The sequence below is a fragment of the Corvus cornix genome, chromosome 14, assembly GCF_000738735.6.
Source record: "Corvus cornix cornix isolate S_Up_H32 chromosome 14, ASM73873v5, whole genome shotgun sequence".
In the NCBI taxonomy this organism is placed as follows: Eukaryota; Metazoa; Chordata; class Aves; order Passeriformes; family Corvidae; genus Corvus; species Corvus cornix.
The window spans coordinates 3,024,705-3,038,257 of NC_046344.1; the positions used below are offsets into that span (position 1 = coordinate 3,024,705).

At 41.5% G+C, this 13,553-nt stretch overlaps 1 long non-coding RNA gene across 1 annotated transcript in view; it reads right to left on the minus strand.

Moving 5' to 3' along the window:
* LOC104684839 overlaps positions 1-13,553 on the minus strand; it is a 148,527-nt gene that overhangs the window by 114,041 nt on the left and 20,933 nt on the right. Inside the window, exon 2 of the long non-coding RNA XR_751028.4 lies at positions 13,365-13,452. This is a non-coding gene — a long non-coding RNA (uncharacterized LOC104684839). The remainder of the gene's footprint in view (positions 1-13,364; positions 13,453-13,553) is intronic.

Genomic DNA, 13,553 nt, shown 5'->3' on the forward strand with positions numbered 1-13,553 from the left:
GCTCTCCCTTGGTGAAAGGCTGACTTTGGTAATCAGGAGATTGCTTGGATTTATTTGCACCTTCAGTCGGGGCATGGGAGAAAAGCTGGGAGCTGATGTGCAAGAGGAGCAGAGAGAATGGATTCTCTCCCTTGCACAGTGATTGGAACACTCAGTCATACAAGAAGGTGAGAGAAACCTATTTACACCACCCACACCACTGTCCTTCCTTTGTTCCCCTCTGAAGGAGCAAGAAATCCTGGAACACTAGTGCTTGAGAAGTCACCCAATACATGTCCTCAATGCCCAAATCAACATCACATCTATTCCTAGCAGATGTTTCTCTAACCCAGCCTTTAAAAGCTCTGAGGGTGGAAGCATTTACCATCCTTCTTGGTTAGGCTATACATAAAAGTTTAGAGATTTTAAGTAGCAGCATGCAAGCTGCTACAGCAAGTGTTGCAAGCCTGTGCATTCCAGTAATCATATTCCAGTAATATTGGCCTTCACTTTTGCTCTGGGTTGCTGAACTAATATGAAATTCTGATTGAATATGTGCTGCCAGTGGAAAAGCTGCAAATCAGTAAACATACTAAGAGCAGTCTGTCTCTGCAAGAGCACCAGGCAAAAGACTGCCATAGGGAAAGAGAGAAAGGCTTGAGGAAAAGCACCAGGGTGAACAAGCTCTGCTAAGCCCTCTGGAATTGCTGTGGGAAAGTCTGCCATTCCTCACGGGGATCCCTGCAGTAGTTTGAAGCCAGTGGCTAACATATCACCTAATAGCTATTGAAATGAGAGCAGAAAGGACAAGAAAGGCAGAGAGGAAGAGAGAATTTCAGCAGCTTTGCTCTCAGTAACAAGGGTTTTCTCCTTTATGGAAAGTATCGCATCATCTCGGGTTTCTTACACAACTGGAGCTTCCTACACAACCTTTCAGACTGCAGTTTGGGTTTACTCCCGTGCAGTTTCACGTCTTTGACATGACCCCGAGGACTGTCATTCTGCAGCAGCCTAGTTTTGGGAATTGGCTTGGCTGAAGTTCACCATCTGCAAGGCGTTTCTCAATTTCCTTCCACAAGCCTCCCTCAGACTGTGTGCTGAGGTTAGTTACCAAACACACCAAGTTTTACAGTCCTCACATAGTTGCCTTGGCCCCCCCAAAGGCCTTTTCTCCTGCATTAGAGCTCTTTCTGAGAATGCTTTCCATGGTCTGAGATGGAAAAGCACCACTTTGAAGAGGGAAAACAAGAGCCCAGGGGTCATGCCCAGAGGCTGTGCTACCCCATCCCTGGGCAGCCACACAGGCTGTGCCAAGTGCATCAGCACTAATTGTTAGACAACAGCGATGGCTCTGCTCTCAGCCAGGGCAGAACACCCCAACCTGTGTTCAGTTTATCCTGACAGAGAGCACCCTTCAAAGCAGTGCTGCAGACACGAATCATGCATCCCTTTCCAGTCCTTCCCCAGTGCCTTCAATTGGGTGTTTCATCCAAGCACAGCCGCATCCCATAGGATTGTCTGTTAAAAACCCCTCACTTTTCTGAACCAATGCAACTACAATCAGACAGAAGGAGCAGGGTGGAGAACAGTCCTGTACTTGTCTCACTGCAGCCACGGCACAGCAGGGGAGAATTCCATCCTTTAAAGACAATACAACCATTATGTGGGCAGGAGTTCAGGATATACTGGAAAATAACCACATGGGAAAAACACAGTTCAAGGGCTACATTTGTCAACATTTTCTGGCATCTAGAACCCAGTCAAACCTCATCATAATTCATGCAGTCACGCCAGAAGCTAATCATCACCCTCACTATTATTTTTAGTGGATCCCAAGTGATGACTGTGCATGAGCAACATAGAAATAAAGTTCTGAATTATTTATGGTGCTCAAAACACCTCAACAAAAATGCTGGCCCTTCTTGTGTTCATGCAGAGTCCTGGATTAGGGGCAAAGAGTGGAAATTAGGATTAGGAGCAGCAAGTGGAAAAAGTCAGGACAGAGGTTACAATCCAATTTTCTTTTTTAGCAGCCCCCTTGGCTTTGAATTATGTTTTTTTTTTCACACATCAAGATTCACACACCAGGCTTCAGGAGATCTGCACTCAATTTCCAGTTCTTCTGCAAATCTGATACAGCTGTGACCAGGACATTTTATTTCTCTATGACTCAGTTTGCCACATATGAGAAGGAAGCTAATTTTCAAGATATATAACTAAAAATAAATGAATAACATTTTAATTGCCTGGATATTATTGAGCTGGTCTGCGTAAGCAGAAAAATAGCTCAAGACAGTGTTCACGTAGAAAAGGGTGTAAGACAAACCAGCTTTCTAGATCAAAACAAGCAAATCTAATTTCAAATCAGAAATGGCTTTTATATTTATTTCATTATCTTGCCATCAATGCTTTAACTATTTTTTTTTTCCCCAGAGGGAGGATGTTCAGCTTCCTGGAGTGATTCTACAGATGCCTCTTTAAGCCTTAATTTCTCTGAACGAAGGAGCCAATTTCAGGACTAAATAATATGGTTACAATTGTCATTCATTCAGAAAAGCAATTTAATTTTGATCAGGACCTACCCCTCAGCTTTGAATTCAAATTAAGATAGGCCACAGATTCTGAATGTAGTTACTGCTAAAATGGAAGAGATCCTGCTGCCCACAAGAGACATGTGGACTCTCACCATGCCAAAAATTTGTGTCAGATAGATAGTACTTGAAACACAATTCTCATTAAAATGGATTGTAGCATTCATGTTCTGGAAACACAAAGAATAGAGACTAATGGATTAATCCATGGAGAGTGCCACAATGATCTTTACCTTGTTCTTGGTAGAACAGCCTTCCCACAATCCTCCTTCCTTCATTCAACTTCAACAAACAAGATGCTCTAGCTGAAAAGAATTCACTGAAATCAAAGCATCCAAAAATCCTAAACATGTTTCCATCCAGCAGTATGGTGTGACATAGGTAATGACGCCTTTGCTCCAGTAAATCCAAAACTGCCTCATCTTTTAATACCTTCCTGTAAGAAAATCTACATCTGAAAAATGCATTTCCAATATCTATATTAGGTATATTTTAATAAAAGTACACCATAAAAATAAAAAGCCTGCACCGATGAAAAGCCTCACTTGCATAATATTAAACATCTGTGATTAGGTGGAATCAAATTTCATTCTTTCCAACTGTAGTGATTTTTAAAAAAATAATTTCAAGTGATAGCATTTATCATCATGCACCTTTCTGAAGGGAGAATACACTGACTGGTTCACTGTATTTTAAAGCTCCTGTGATAAAGCCAGGAATGAGACATTTGCATGTGAAAAGTTCTGCAGAGGAATACTCTTACTTATGCCAGTAATTCTGTGATTGCCAGCCCAGTGACCTCTGAATAGGCATTATACACATCTCTACTACCTCAACAACCATCTGCCTTAAATATATCCATCACAGACACTAACTATATTTAGAGATCAACTCTATAAAGATCACAAAAGGGATTAAATAACCCAGCTTTTCAACAGCAGGTGACATGACACATTGATGTAGGGGATCACTTTTGGTCCAGTGCTCCATATTTCATTGCCCCTGACCTTGGAGGTAAAAGTCAATATTGGAGCTGCTCTAAAACTGGTATTTCATCCACGTTTCTGCTTCACTGCTGGAACACAGAATTATAGGACCATAAGGAACGTGGAGAGGTCACAGGGGTTGTACAGATACCGCATCAATCACAGGTGTCATCTGTGATCTAATGTTAACCATTTCCAAGGAGAGAGGCTCCACAACTTCACTCAGGACTTCCCCTGGCAAGCCCTCCCTGCACGGGATGCTTTTCTTTTGCCTAATCTTGCTCTAATCACTTGTAATAGCTCCATGCTTATTCATTCCTTTCTCCTTAACAACAGCTCTGTGTAACCAGAGGTCTACTGGGGCAAAGCAGTACCTTTATTGCAACAAAAACTGCAGTTTTCAAACAAATATTCTGATTTCTTTTGCCCAGAAAAATAGAGAGCTAAAGTAATTAATTTTCAAAATACTTAGGGCAATGGAGAACTGTTCAAAGATTCCAGCACTACAAAGGGAACAGGACCTTCCAGTGCTTTGTCTGGCAGGAGAAATACAGAATTTATCTCAGCAAATGCATCTTCAAAAGTAGAACTAAGCCCATAAAGTCCTGTTGACTTGTCTGTAGAGGTGGAATTAATTAATTGCATCAAAAGGAATTGGAGTTCCTGCCCCTCTTTCCTTGCCAGTCATGACTTTCAAGAAGCAGCCAGGCAGGAATAGTCAGCTGGGTGTGACACCACACAAATCCTCCCAACCCTTGCATCATTGCTGCTGCTGCCACCAGTGACCAGTGCTCTGCTGGGTGATAATACAGCACTTGGTTTTGAGGGTGTAGTTGTGGGGGAGGAGGGCTCTGCTCCACCATAGCATGAAGTTAAAAGGAATCTCAGTTCCTGAAGACTGAAGGTCCATCCAAACAACCCAACAAGATTTTTCCAGGAGGCTTTTTATTACACTGCTCACACCTTTCCACATAGACGATAAATAAGATTTTACTGTGTGAGGCACCTAACATTACACCATTGCTCAAAAGCAGACACTGGATTGAAAAGAGATATTCTAGCCCACCCTCTTGTATTTATTTTTGAGAGAGTGAATTTTAGTTGAAGTTACTTCTGTGTGCAGCACAAGACAAGGAATCACAGCCCCAATTAGGGGTTTTATAATTTAGAACTGTTCCACATGGCTGCCCATTCAATACATATAATTCATTATCAAATCTCAGCCCCTCTTGCTCACTTTTTCCTTGTATGGGTTGGATTTAATTTGAAATTTTATTTAAATGGTCATGAGCAGCATTTAAATATGAATCTACAGAAGCTTGGTTATGCAAAGTTCAATTAATAGTCCACATGTCTGTGTAATCTGAAGGCCCAATTCCATCCCAACACCTGTTTTGTATTTAACAGCAGGTCACAGCCACAAAGGTTGATGTAATACCAGCATAAAACAAAATACTGTGTGAATATTCTCCCTCCATTGAGCTACTAGCAGATGAACTATTAATCCCATGATGAAATTAATGGGGCACTTCTATAATTTTACCAAAACCCCCCTCCAAATGGCCTTTTCTTTATGTCCAGAATTTGCTTTCTTTTACATTTCATTAACAGTGCAGAATTATTTTGTGTCTTGACTTGATCTGATACTACTCAACCCCCAAACAACCTTTGTAACATCTGGACCATTTATTCCCTTCATAGTGAATTTTCCTGAAAAAAAGTTTCCACTAGAGTTTTATAGATCTCATGGAAATTGCCATATAAACTTGGAGAGCCAACACCAGAGCACATTAAAGAATGGGGAAAATTAATTTGGTTTCTGGTTGCTTTAGTCACTCATTAACTCAAGGACAGGAGAATGACTTAGTCTTGACTAACCCTCCAGAGTGAGTGTCCTGGTGTGTGAGAGGAGGACACTGTAGAGTTTTTTGTCCTGGCAGGTACTGGAACCCAAAGGATCAACCTAACCTTGAGATTTGACACATCTTGCAGCCCCTCACTCTTCTGACACTCTGAGAAATGCTGAATCCAAGTGATTGGAAATAATCACCCCCTCAATGGAATGATAAATTCACAGACAAAACGATGCATTGTATTTAGAAATTGTTATTGTATTTATCTGTATACATATAAATGAAATTATAATCCACCACACCAGAGGAAGAACATCTAAAACAAAAACCTGATGACATTTCCCCAACTTCTGTCCCTGTTAGTTTCTGTTACTTATGCTGGAGCTGACACATGGAATGTTTGTCCATACTTAGATATATACCAGCACTTATCTTAAAAAATAATGCAAGAAGTGGATAAAACTTAACCTCAACAAAGCACCTCATCAAAACAGTGAATTTCAATTTAAATTGAAATAGCCAATCCAGTTAAAACACACAAGAAGATCAAATTGTCATGCAAACACAATACCTGTAAAGACTGTAGATGGATGGATGGATGGATGGATGGATGGATAGATAGATATGGCAAAGTCAGAAAGAATAAAGCCAAGGTTCTTCTGAAATGAAAATTGAGAGAACTGGTGTAACTCTGAGGCAAGTTTTTGCCAATTTCTGTCCATCTGTGGAATTCATTATGGGCAAAACCCCCTGTGTGATGGGATGAAGAAGGTATTCTGGAGCAGCAGCTCCTTAGCATGTCTGCATCACTGAACAATGAAGTGAAGGCTGTTTAGTTTCAAGGCATCTTACTTATTTTGGGGTACACCTGGAAACACAGGAATCACCTGACAAAAGCATTGTCTTCAGGGATGTAAAACATCAGAGTAACAGGAACTCAGGCTGGCAACTAGCTGGATTTGCTCAGTGTTCAGAACAATAGGGTGGAAATAAAAGGAATTAAGAGCCTGGAATTGCCTTGATTGTTATTTTCCAAATAGAGCATGAAAAAATAACACAAAAGAGAAAAATCCACTGGGAAAGATGCAACATTATCAGTTTTGGATCAAAGTCGTAGTATGGCTAAAACTAAATATATTATTTCAAACTCATGGTCAATGAAAAGAGCTCAAACACCCTTTTTGTTGTAGGTTCTCTTCTCAGGTTTTTGTTCAGTAAAATTGTACAGGTTCAGTGAGGATTTTCTAATAACCTTATTGAGGGGTTTTGCAAAAGTAACATCAAAGGGGTAACCTGACATCTAAATCAAAAAGATTTTGGAATATGGAAAAATAAAAGTTTTTTTGACAGCTTCTGTTTTGACAGACAAAAAGAAGTCAAATACCCCATATCACTCATGCCCTGCAGTCTGAAGTTTAAGGCTTAAGCTTCAGCCTTCACCCTGCCTTGCTCACACAGCCAGGTGTGTCCCAGCAGCTCCCTTTGAATTCAGCCAGGCTCAGCCTGGAGGTTTGGGGTTTAGTGCATGCACAGCCCATTCTGGCTCATCCCAGCACAGCAGATTGCCAGTGGATCATGGCAGTCAGAACTGGAGCCTTTACAGCAAGTTTTTAACTGCTCCTTTTAATTCTATTTTTAACCTTTTTTTTTTTTTTTTTAAATTCTTTCCACTGCAGATGGGAAGCAATTTGCACTTTTCATCAGACATCCTGGATTACCAGCTGCTTTGGTGCTCGTCCCATACCCCAATCCCTCCTGTCCAGCCACACACACAATCCCAGCACTCACTGGGGCAGTTGTGTAAAATTCAGGTGTTCAGCCTTCCTCTCTCTGCTAGAAACCCTCTTTTCTGCTGTAATGACACCATAATGCACCTAGACTGGGGGAAAACCATTGGGAAAGGAGCTGCAGGGCTGCTCAGACATTGCTCCTGCCTTTTTCACTTTTCAAGTGGAAGCACTTCCTTTGTGGGGATGGGCAGCCCACTGCAAAATTATCCCAGTCCCAGTCTCTTTACCAGTTACAGCCAGCTTGCTCAGATGGGAATGCACAATGCTCCCAGTACTCCTCAAGATCAGGGAAAAAAGCTCTCCTTTCCCCCTCAAAAAATACCAAGACAACAACAAAAACCAACAACAACAACAACAACAACAAAAAAACCCCAAAAAAACAAACCACCACCAAGGAAAGGATACAGAATCTCACATAGGAACACAGGAGATAAACTTCGAGTTACAGCTTGAGCTGGCAAAGAGAAATCACAGCTCTAGAGCAGAATGGGAGAGCTGAACACAAGAGTTACTGTCTCAACTACACAAGGTTATAAAAGGCAACTGGCCTTTCCATTCCTTCATAAACAATATCAACAAATATTTAGTCTTTTTAAAAACTTGGTTGGTGCCCAGCAGGAAAGCAAAAGGCAGCAGCACACAGGTTAAGGGGCTGATTTAGAGCTGATACAGCTGCACCACTTCAGTATCTATTGCTGTCCAGTTCATGCAACCTTCTCAGGCCATACTGGCCATCATCACACATGGATAGGAAGATAAACTCTTTATTCCACAAGATGAGCTCTTTATTCCACTCATTTATTCAATTTCAGACACCAAAATGCAAGGCAATGAAAGCATTTCCAAAGGAAAGGAAGACATCAAGTATTTGAACTGCAGTGGTCTTGTATCATTGAGAAAGGGGGTTTTTGTTAAGTGATAGAACAATATGACAACAGCAGAGCCAATCTGAATCTTTGCAGATCTGTAAGTAGGCAGCTATAAATTGCAATATCTCCTGACATTCTTTACCAAGTACAACATTAAGGAGACAAATTATACTAATACAGTATGATTTCAAGGTGTACCCACATTTGCAGCATGTGTAAATTTCTCAAATAGAATCCGATGTTTGCTAATACAGTACGATCTAAGTTAATAAGATCAAATTATGTCTGATCATACTACATTAGTAAATGTCACATCAAATTAGTCATTTTCAGAATTATAATGAAGCGCAGAAAGCAACCAAAAATAACTTTTCCAACACAAGTAAGCAGTGCTGAAATTGAGAACTGAGCTAAATACCAAGCCCTCAGAAAATGCTTTTTGAATGCAAGATTTGCCAATTTTTCCTCTCAGTCTTATCCCAGAGAGCTCTCATACAAGATGTAAATCATGGTCACAGTAGAGTCCTGTCCTGAGGTCACAGGTAGGACCTGGAGATAAGGTCATGAACTAGGAAAAGATGGCACCCCCACTGAAGGGCTTTTACTTCAGGGGTAGTCAACTTTCAGTGGTCCCAAGTAGGAAAATCCATGAAAATCCACTGAACAGAAATTTTGAAAGAGAAAGCACCTTGAACAAGAAGTTGCTTAAACAGTTATTAAACTTTCCTCTTTTGAAGTGTATTATCTGAACTACCATAATTAACCAGACCTTGTAAGCCTTTATTTTTCTTCTCTGTTACTGAAACCTGTCAGATGCACCTGTGGTATAACCTCATTTACTTGTAAACATACAGGGTTTGGTTTCTCTGAACACAGCCAGAAAAACAAACAACTTCTTGGCTCAGGAATCCCAGAGCCTGCCCTCAGCACGTTCCTCAGCCCACAGTCCCTGGCCATATGCTGGATTCCAGCACCACAGTCATTTTTTCCCATGTTCTTCCGCCAGCTTGGAAAGCTTCCCACAGATTTCCTCCCCGTCCCTTCGTCTAAAGGTAGAGAATATTTCTTGAAATGCCCACATTAAAGATGACCTGTCTTGTGGCAAAGGCAACCCAAGTAGGATGCCCAAAGTCTTGAAGCCTACCCTAAAAATAGAAGGCTGAAGTCAGTCCTGTTGAATTTCCAGAACATCTCACACACAACCTTTCCCAGAACGTTTAACAGGGATAAAAACCTGGCAAGTGGCAGAAGCAGAAACACCAGAAATTTTAAGTAACATCCAATGTTACCATATTCACTGGGAACACGTGGAACCTCAGTCTCCATAGGCCCCCATCATCTATTTAAGTGTGAGAGTACAAGGAAAAGAAGAAAAAAAACCAAAAGGACCCACCCCACAGCAAAAATCCCCAAACAGCCCCTCCAAAACCAAACAAAAAAACCCGATGGAGAAGGAATTTTCTCCCTATGTCAACAGTTAAAGCAGAGTCCAAGATTTCCCCAGGTGATTGTGTCAGCTCCAAGACACAACATTTTTGTCCCTTTTGATGAACTAAAAGACGCTGGAAGGGGAAAAAATACTTGAGAAATTTCATTTCTATCCTTACTGAGTTAAAATATTACCCACGTAACCACAGCTATCCAAATCTTCTGGGTAAACCACCTTTATTCCCAGCTGAACAAATTAGTGCCAGCTGCAAGCTCCAAGCCAGAACCGTTACTCTGTACAGTGCTATGAAAAGTCAAGGCCAAAGTAGTGGTGAACACCTCAGTTATCAGTTCAGGGTTGGGTTTTTTAAGACTAAAAAACACACTAAAAAAGATGCCCACTGTTGGAAGGAGGATTTCTAGATACTTTATCAGAAGGTGGAACATATGTTCAATATTGTGACCTGTAGTGTTTAATATTAATTTTCTTGATTTAGTATACACTGGCATATGTTTCAAAGAGCACTTTTTCCCACAATGACTTTACCAGCCCCTGTTGCTCATGACTTTTGTTTATTTGCTTGATATTTGTTTCTTTTTAATCCGAGCTGTCTGCATGAATTTTAACAGAATTATGGGTGTTTACATAAGGCAGTCTGTTCAGGGACAAAGTTGTTGATCCCTAGAGAAAGCATTGTTCCTATCCTGTCTGCATTTCAGCAGATTAGGTTTAAACCAGACCTATCATCAAAATACACTCACCAGCACACAAGCTTTACATGTGTTTTAGTTTGAATGGAATAGCCATAATAGAGCAGCCTTTTGTTATTAGTAATTATGACTACTTCTGTTGGATTCTGGTATGTCAGTGGCCTAGGAACCCTTTGTTGCCTTTAAACTAATATCTACATTATTCTGCATTTTCTTCTTCTAATCCTTCCTCTATCCTAGAGGATTTTAGCAACGTTTTACTGTCATTCTGTTATGAAACTTGTTTTCCCTTGAGCATGTGGCAATTTCATTAGGTACCTGAGGATTGTGTAAAAATCAAATAACAGAAGTTAAGCCAAAGTAAAAAAAAAAAAAACAACAAAAAAACCAAACAAAAAAACCAAACCAGCATTTCTACTTAGCTCAAGACAAAAATAAAAGCACATGGGAGGAGGAGGGGAAAGGAGAGAATAAGGGCAGCATTATTTTTTGCATTGTGTTTAACTCCTTGCTGGCTATTTTGTGGTGGATCTCAGAGGGTGACGTGCAGCAGCCAGGCAGCTCAGTCATGTGGTGGTTCCTGAGCCCTTCTCCAGCCCAGGAGCAGCCCCTGGCCACTTACCCTGCTCTAGAACTGGCAACAAGGAGTGTAACTTTCAGGGGAAAACTGGTATTTTTGTATGGAGACCAGCTACATCCTACAGTGATATCTTTAACCCAACCTGCTCTACCTTTCTCACCCCCTCCTCTCAAAAATCTTCCTTCAGGCTCAACTCAGCTTTAAAGGAGAGTATTGCAGAAAGTGAAGTGAAATTGCACCAAACAGAACCTGATGACCCAGAATACTCTCTAGGATCTTCTTCCAGGGTCATCATCTCAGCTACTCCCAGGAAAAAACACATCAGAGTTGCATGTGACACACTGTCCTATAAACTTCTCTCTCTGACCAAATTAGGCCACCTAGGACAGCAGAGCCACTTTGATGGGACAGGAAGACTGTTCACCATTTTAGCAGGACAAATAACTCTCCTGCTCAGTATAGCACATCAAACAAGGCGTTCCTTCTCCTTGGGACCTGTTAACTACATGCTTGAGCATTTCCTGAAAAACTATTTGGTGGTTCATGAATATGACTGCTGAGTGTTGTTCTATTGACCACTGAGCCACTCCTGTTACCAACTGGTTCACATTTGAATTAATCACTCAGAAACCCAAGGGCTTGGACATGCAGTGCTTGCATTTCCCAGAGAAGTGATCTGAATCCAGCTAGAAAAGGGTATAAATTCAGTACGGGCTCGAGCCGTTCTGCAGAACGCCACCGTGCAATCAGAAGTTTGCACGTACGTAGGAGTTCAGCTAATTAAGCACAGCTCAGTGACACCAGCACAGTGAGCAGCACTGCAAAGCTGGCAGCAAGAAGTGGCTTGGCAGAGGAGCCATGTGTGCTAACGCTGCACAAACAGCATTTTAATCAAAGCCACAAGTCACAAGCTTCAGTCTCTTGGCTTTGGCTTAAATCTTGGGTCATTTTCTCATTACACCCAAACCCATCTCTTGGATATAATACTGCTGTGATTTTACACAGAAACGCACACACCCCCCTGGAGAAAAGTAACATTAGTAAACAGCAACATCAATAAAACAAGCTTTTCACACGGTAATTTATGCCCACAATGCACAGACAGCACCACAATGGCCTTTGCTGGGCACGGAAAGATGGGACGTAAATTGGTCATGGTGTGTGTCAGTACAACAGCTGTGATAGATCAAAAAGGAGACTTTGAAGATGAAAATGGCTTATATAAAATTGGCTGAAAATTTATTAGTGCCAAATTAAACTAAATATTTTCTAATTTTTTTTAAATAGGGTGAAAAGACAGCAGTAACAGTTTTCCTTTGTGTTTAAGGAATCAGATTTTCAAAGCTAAAGGGATTTAATTGGTCAGTGCCTGTTATCCCTGAGTGCTGGGCAAGTCCTTGAATTGCCTTTGCTAATTGCACTTTAAGACTTAGAAGTAGAAATAAGCTTTCTCCTCTTGTTTATAAAAATGAGTCATGTTTATGAGCAAGAAAATTAAAATAGGTCTTTGTTCATGGCAGGAGAGTTCAGATATACTTGAAAAGGGAAACATGCCAAACCTTTGCTTTTAATTTCTCCAGGGTTATCCACCCTGAGTGCTTGTCCTGCCTAACATTTCTGAGAAGAAAATCCCATCTAAAGTTATTTACACCCCCTTGGACATGAGAGGTGTCTGCTTGCAGATAGACACACCAAGGAACAGAGCAGCACTCAGGGACCAGCTGAACTTACTGAAGCTCCCAGGGAATTACAGAGTTTTCTTCCCTGTGAGCACAGTTGAAGCTCTGCACTGGTCTGTGTCCCCTGACCAGCCCAGGCAGACACTATGAAATCTCAACTTTATTATCTCCACCACTATCGAACAATCGATTCCAGTCTCATCTACTGCCCTTGAATTAAGAGATGCAACAGCACTTTCATCTTTGCTGCCTAATGAGCAGCCCTCAGCCACCTCCATGGACCGAGGCTGCCTGAGTGTGTAATTCTTTGTCTGAGCACATTACACAACCCACCAGGACAGAGCAGACTGGTTCTACTGCTGCCCTGACAGTTCCAGGGTCCCCAGCAGCACGCCAGTGTTTGCTTGATGATAGGCTGCTGATTTTAAAACTCTGCAGCCACCAAAGTACCTTCCCATTTTATCATTGAATGAAATGTAAGGCAAGGGTGGTCTTGGAATTAAAAGGCCATCCAAAGCCCAATTATCCTTCTATTTCTTTGGCAAGGCTAATCCACATCTGGCCTGTGCCTACAGCACTCCAGACAGAGAGACAGACACAAGGCTCAGCCCATTCCTCGGGCATCTGCCCCAGAGTGATTAAACAGACACATCCAGCATCTGTTTCCTTCTGTAGAGCTGTTCTGCACAGGGTGAGGAGTCTCCCTATTTCCCTCTTACACGTGTGCATCAATAATTAATGAGCCCTATACAGTCAACTGCTCCTTCCAAGAGACAGAGAACCCACGATCACTCACTCTTCATTCACACTGTGCAGTGTTTTCAAGGCAGAGACCACATCCGGCCAGAGGAGTTAAAATAAAGCCCTTCTCCCAGCAATTCAGAGGATTTATCCATACCTTATAAAGCTCTGTGATTCCAGGATACTGTTGAAAATCCTCTCTCTGCTTGCAGAAATAAACAGCCAGGTGACATCAGCCTCGTTCCCTGCAGGACAGATAAAGCACAGAAGGGTTGCAGTGGATTCCCACTACCAGGACTGAGTCTGCTCTGGGGAAAGTAACTCTGTGCTTAAAGGTTTAGATACC